The sequence below is a fragment of the Branchiostoma belcheri genome, unplaced genomic scaffold, assembly GCF_001625305.1.
Source record: "Branchiostoma belcheri isolate BF01 breed outbred unplaced genomic scaffold, Haploidv18h27 scaffold100, whole genome shotgun sequence".
Taxonomy (NCBI): domain Eukaryota; kingdom Metazoa; phylum Chordata; class Leptocardii; order Amphioxiformes; family Branchiostomatidae; genus Branchiostoma; species Branchiostoma belcheri.
Genome location: NW_017802381.1, coordinates 21,452 through 28,572, shown reverse-complemented (window position 1 = coordinate 28,572; position 7,121 = coordinate 21,452).

Here is a 7,121-nt window from a genome sequence, read left to right as displayed (position 1 = left end):
TATCTTATATGAGTAGAATACGTGTTATATTGCAATGGGCGTGAACGTGCGATTCAGGCCTTTAAGTGACCCCCCCCCCCCCCTTCCACTTCATAATCGTTCATGCCACGAAGACACAGATCTTCATGCGTATCGAGAAGAATGTTCTGTATTTTTCACTCTAAACGAAAAAACAGGGGTACAAAGTCAAAAATTCTTACCTTTCTATGCTCGTCGACGTTTTCAAAACGGGCCTGAACCAGTCACTGCGGGTCATCTGAGAGAGAAACATCAAATATGCCAAGCCAAGAATCTGTAGAAAAAAGGGCTTGCAAACTACAACACAATTGTTTACGAGACATTGTAACTAACTTTTACAATGAAGACAAATTATGGACAGAATTATGCATATGGCATGGCCACGTGGATATGTTCAGTGTTAACGGATGTTGAAGTCACGTTGTATCGCGTATATTGATTTCTTTCATCCTGCTCTCAACGCGAAGGTTGGATTGGGTACTAGTAATATTTGATGATGCATGTAGGTGGAGCGTCCGATCCGATGTAATAAACAGCCTTCATGGCAGCTCGCTCGCAGGAAACGGTGATCGGGCCCGAAACGATATAACCGGCGGGACAAAACACGCGGTCGTCAACTGAATTTCCCCCGGCTTTGCTGGCCTAACTGGGTCGGCAACATTTTTATTACTTTCGCCAAGAAGGTTAATATGTTTTCGTTGGCGTTCGTGTGTCTGTGTGTGTCTCTCTGTGTGTGTGTGTGTGTGTGTGTGTGTGTGTGTGTGTGTGTGTGTCGTGTGTGTGTGAACACGATAACTCAAGGAGGCCTAATGGATTTTCTTGATATATACTAGTAGTAGGTAGGTAGGTCTTGATAAGACGTCGAACTGATTATATTTTGGGCCTCCTGGCGGCTTTTGTTGGTACTGCAGCTGAACTTCCGGTTTTGATATCTCGTCATCAGGACATCTAGGGTCATGAAATTTAGATGGTAGATAGGTCTTGTGTTGGAGATGAAGTGACATGAGTTTGAGCCCCCTAGCTGCTCGCTCTGGAACTGCAGGTAGTTAAAACATGTTTAAAGGAGGATAACTCAAGAACCGATTGATGGATCGTCGTGTTTTTTGGCATGTAGGTAGCTGAAGTGATGCTTGACATAGAAATATTACAATTATGCAAATATGGATGTAATTTGCATAATTAATGAGAAATTTTTATAAATCAGCTGCATTCCATGATAGGACTATTCAAGCTTGTGACATATGTAATTAAGAATGACAGAAATACAGGCAGATATAGATTATGTAAATAAGGACTTAATTTGCATGATTATTGAGAAAATGTTGTTGAAGAAACTCATTTGTCACGTATAGATACAGTTACTAGAAGATTCTTTCAACAGTGACAAGTTTGAAGGGTAAAGATACTGACCTCCAAATTTTCGATGACTATCAGTCCATCTTGATCACTACCAGGCCCATCTCTGACATTATAGAAATTATAGATCAAGAGTCTCGTAACAAACATAGGAGGATTAAGGAGGCGGTGCACATACAGTAGGAAGGTGCCAAGTTGAGACTTGTTTGGGAGCTCCCCAGGACTTACCCTTGCTCCGGAGGGAGGCAACAGGGGGTACGGCCCATCAGACCGATGCAAGTCTCGGGCCTAGTCTCAAGATGGACTGATAGTCATCGAAAATTTGGAGGTCAGTATATTTACCCTTCAAACTTGTCACTGGTAAAATAATCTTCTAGTAATTGAGAATTTGTTATAATTATATAGTGGTAACTGCCTGGAATTTCATACTTAGGGTATTTGAAAGTTACATCTAAAGCTAAGGTCCCAATTGAGAAAAGGGGCCCAGGCGGGTAGTTCCCGGGCTGTTTTTTTACCACTTTCAGGCGGGACCCCGACGTGGCCCCGCGGGGCACTCTGCGGCTACCGGGCTATTTTTTGGCCCGTCGGGGCCCCGATAAGAATTTAATTCTGAGTTAAATTCTACCCGGGCCCAGCTGACAAAAAGACGCCGAGACCTCATCGTGAGAACACCGAGAGGTACCCCTCCGAATGCCGGCATTCCACCGGGACACATTTCTTACGTCACAGACCAGATGAACAGAATAAAGGTGTGTACTTCGTAAACCCGGGTAAAATGTGTGACCTCACAGATCAAATGATCACAACAAATACGTGAATTCTGCATTACGTATAGGTCAATACAAGTCATCGTCAGAGAATCTGCCTGTTACCTGCCGGGTGCCTGCCGGATACCGACCAAAGAGGGTGACAAAATTTCTAACAAAATGCTACTGAAGGAAACTTTTAATTGTGACCACGACAGCCGATGCCCGCCCGACTCCTGAACCCGGCCGGGGCCAGCCGGGGCTACATCCCCGACGGGCACCGGCGTAATTGGGACCTTAGCTTAAGTGAAGGTAAACATCACTAAACATTACTTATTTAAATAAGGACCTCGGTTGCATAATTTATGTGGAAATGATAGAATAGCATTTTTTGTAAAGATAAGGCCGTCTTTTGCTGGAGAATATGATCAACTGATATAATTCATGCAAATGAGGATCCTATTTGCATAATCAGGAGGAATAATCTTTACTGTGTCAGTCATAAAGATCAACATCATTTGTCGAAGATATGAGATCGTGGAACTTTAGTATTTAATGATATTCATTTTTATTACATGAGATTTGTGAAAGCATTGGCAACACATAATTAAAAACACGAGGCCAAATATTTTGGTGCAATATTTATTCACTTCCTACCACATGTTTACATTTCACAAGCAAGTCTTCTGCAGTCAGTCTGTGGAAAGGTTTCAATATATTGTTTTCATTTGTCACGTCGTCTTTCCTGCACCTCCACCGCTAGGAGGCGCCACTAACACGTGAGACAGAAACGTGTCATACAAGCCAGCTGCGCCCCCTTGCGGTTTGAACGGTTCATCTGTGTTGGAAACAATTACATTTTATATTATTAGTCGTTGAGACACATTACGGCAGATTGTTGAAAAATGACTTTGTAATGTTAGTATTATGAGTCTCATATAATCTGGAGTGATTTCATGTCAATTCATTTCAAATATTTAGTCAATAGTAATCAAAACGGCTTGGTATTTATTGTCTAAAATCGCCTAATAGTATCCTTTTTATCATGCTCGGCCATGGACCTCCGGTATGAAGTTATGCAGAAATAGTCGTCTGAAGCCAAAAGTTGACTCTGCGCTGAGGTGATCGCCCATAGACAAGGTAATACGAGCGTCCCGTGCCCGTCCCCCAGCCTGGTCCAGGCCTGGTCCGAATTAGTTTCAGTCAGAGCGTGAGGGATCGGTTTCCACGACACAATGTTTATCAACGCTCTCGTTCGTTCAACTTTGATAGCCTGCAGCAGTGCTATTGACTTGCTTTCTTGTTTCGTCGTACTTATTCGTGGTTTTAGTGAAAATTTGTCGTCAACGCGTTTTTGATCCTTGTACATGTCCTGTTCGTCACTGTTCCTGCTTGAGTGTTCTTTGACACACTCGGGTAGGCGGTCGAGCGGTAACACACATGGCGAGCGGTGTGACTTTTACGTCGTACATGTGGTCGTCACTGTCCCTACTTGGGTGTTCTTTGGCACGGTTTTGTGTGTTCACTCGGATGAGGATAGTCGAGCGGTAACACACATGGCGAGCGGTGTGACTGTTGCGTCGTGCACGTGGTTTTGTCACTGCCCCTGTCTGAGCGGTCTTTGGCACGGTTTTGTGTGTACAGTCGCGGGCGAACTGTCAAGTGATAACACACATAGACTTTCTTCGTGCATGGGATATCCGACGTTGTGCCTACACGAGTGGGCGTTGGCACGTTTCTTGTGCGTACATCTACGGGTGGTGGATACGTCAAGCTTCAACACGACGAGGGGTGGGACTTATAAATACGTCTGGCACGTTTGATGCTTTGCTGTCCCCGGGTTAGTGTCCTTGGCAGCCGTTATGTGCGAACGCTGGGTAAGCAGAGGAAAGCTCTTAGCTCATGTTGTTATGAGTAAATCCAGCTATGACACAGATATTATCAAGACAGCCTGTTCTGACAAAGTCTTTGTGTAGCAGATCTTTTGGTGGCTTCAATACAGTGTTAAATTGGCAGCGCTGTATATCCAATTCACCACCCAAGAGGGCAAAAGGTAATTCGGGTGGCCAATTTGATCGTTCGCTAGTAGCCCTCGGAATGAATTTGCTTGGAGATTACTTCTGAATTGAATTAGTCAGGCACTACCTTATGCGGTACTGCAACCACTTTGCTCTGAAATCTCAGGAAAAGGCAAATGCCTGACACAAAATTTTAATATTAAAAAAGTCATTTTCTTGAGCTATATTTGAATATACATATCTCAATGCAAAACTCATAATTGGACACATGATTTCTTCTGAGTTCTTGAATCGCAGATGTCTAAGTTTGTAAAACACATGCCTTAATTAGGCACAGTTTTTGTTGGTGCTTTTAGTGTTTCTTGGTGTAAACTTTAAAGTTATTATGTTCACCAAAAAGGTTATTTTTGTAGGAGTTTGAGTGTGTTTGGTATGTGTGTTTGCCGTTTGTCAGATTGTGATCACGATAAGTCGAGATGGCTTTTGGAGGTAAAGTGAAGGAATTCAATACTTCAAGGATATTTGAAAATTATAAAAGCCTCATTTGAATAATTAGGGAGCAAATGTTGATGTCATTGTTAAAAAACTGTATTTTGGTGGGGAATATGATTTGATCAACTGAAATCATGCAAATGAGGATCCTATTTGCATAATCAGGGTGAATAATCTATAATTCTTCAGTCATAATATAATTAAAGTTCAGTTTAAACTAACATCATTAAACTTAAATCATTAAAACTAACATCATTTGGCAAAGATATAAGGTCGCGAGACTCTAGCTGACAACCGTGGAGGCGTTAACCAATATTATAAAGATGAATATGCAATATCGTACCAATGTCAAATGTTTTAGATAGCAACACATGTAATATCTAAATTGAGCTTCAGAGCGATTTTATGTTGATTTTCCAGTTCACCATTATTTTCATTTTTTCTATCCGTGAACCAATAAATTGAATTTGTGTGGCCTCTTTTTTCTTATTAACTCAACCTACTTAGTACTATATTCTCAGGCAACAAACCGATGCATTGCATTTTAAGATACTTTATTGTGAAAAGTAAGTAAACTAACCATACAGTGATACTACATCTCAAAACTTAAACTTTATAGTGCTCTTTGGTGACTTGTAACTTTTAACCAACTCTCTTTTCCTTTTACTTCTTTTCTTTGTTTCATTATTTCCTTCCTTCCTTCCTTTCCTTTTACTTTCTTTTATTTTCCTAGGATTAAAGGTGAAAAGGGATACTTATGGAACTACAAAACGTTTCTTTTCTTCGTATTTGGAGGAGCAAGGCTGGATTTGTCAGGGAGATCAATTATAGGTTCCTGTCAGTTACATTCTTATTTTGGAGCTTTGCAGATGTACGGAAAGCTTGAGCCACCGGAACACTGTTGATCCGTCCACTGTCCCTTTTCATTGTGATGTCCAAAGATCCAAAGCCTGCCGGTCTGTTGGAAACAATACGTATAATTTACAAGTTAAAGTCCACCCTAATCATATATAGTGAATATAACAGCACCATTCTCCATTTCTCTATCGACTTTGCCCACATCGTTGAATAGTCGTCTGGTGAAAGTGTGTGGTTAAAGTTACATACTTTTTTGAGTGCTGAATGCTGAGCAGAGATCCTAAAACAGTATAGACCATTCAAAGGTTTTTGGTATGACTTGCCACTCATAGTGAAGGTAATGTTTTTACACTTGAATTGTTACTCAGGTCACTGGAAGGGTTTCGAAAACCGTTTCAATTAACATCCACTACTTTTCGTCAGTGTCTAACGGTATCACTGGTTGAAATGATATTTATTCAGAAACTATGAAGTTCAGTTAAAATAAATATAATTTCATAGTTTCTGAATATTAAATACTCGTTGAACTAGTGATTTTGTTAGTCACTGATAAAAAGTTGTGGATGCTACCAGAACGTCTGTTTATTTTCAAAACCTATCCAGTTTCTTGAGTAACAATTTCTTGTGTATCTCATTACCTAGATGCATAACTTTCGACGACGCATGCGTATATCAGTTAATGCAGTTTTGGGTGCCCAAGAGATGTCCAATATAATCAAGTGAGTATAGCCTTTCTTAAAGAAAAAAATAGAAGCACACACCTTCGCGTAAATAGCAGAACAGACACTCCACTTCAAACTGAAGTAAGATAGGTTGTTCGGTTCACAGGAGCCCAGTTCTTGTAGAAAAGTCTGGATCCATCAGAGCACACCCACCGTCCACGATTTTTGTGCAATCCAATGTAGACGATTGCTTGACTCAGATAAACTCTGTCAGCTAAAATCAGAGAAAAACTGTGAAGACTCCTTGTTATGTATACAAGTACCATATTAAGAATGAAGACATCATTTAGCGATTTTCGTTTGTTTCGTTTTCTTCCAATTACTGGTGCCATGAGTTCACCATGGTTACTGGTATTGTTTGATTAAACAAAATGTAGAAACTCCAAGAATTATTACAACTCATTTACTCAAACAAGTATTACACCTTCAGCTTCTCTAAATGTAAAGCTAGGTGTGGAGATCATGTCGTTAGTGACGTATGTATTATTGATATCAGTTGTGTATATGGATATATTTTGAATTAACTTCATGTGTAAAACCAGAGAGAAAATACTATAATTCTATATCGGTAACTACCGGGAATTTCAGACTTGAGGTATTTGGAAGTAAAGTGAAGATAAACGTATTCAAATCAGGACCTATTATTTTCGATCTATGTCTAAACTACTTTTAGTTAGACCACACTGGGTGTTAATTCATCTTATATCTAAAAAGGTTCTTTTGATTTTGCACTGAGAATATATGTTTCTGGTCCCTTGATAGCTACGGCCGATCTGAAAACTCGAAACCAGCGTCTGTCTAAACGTGAGGAAACATTATACTCTCGTAGCTTCCTGACCTTAGAATTATAGCAAGCGGGCCATTAGAACTAGAATACCTCACACATTGATTTATGATTGGGGTAATTCAAA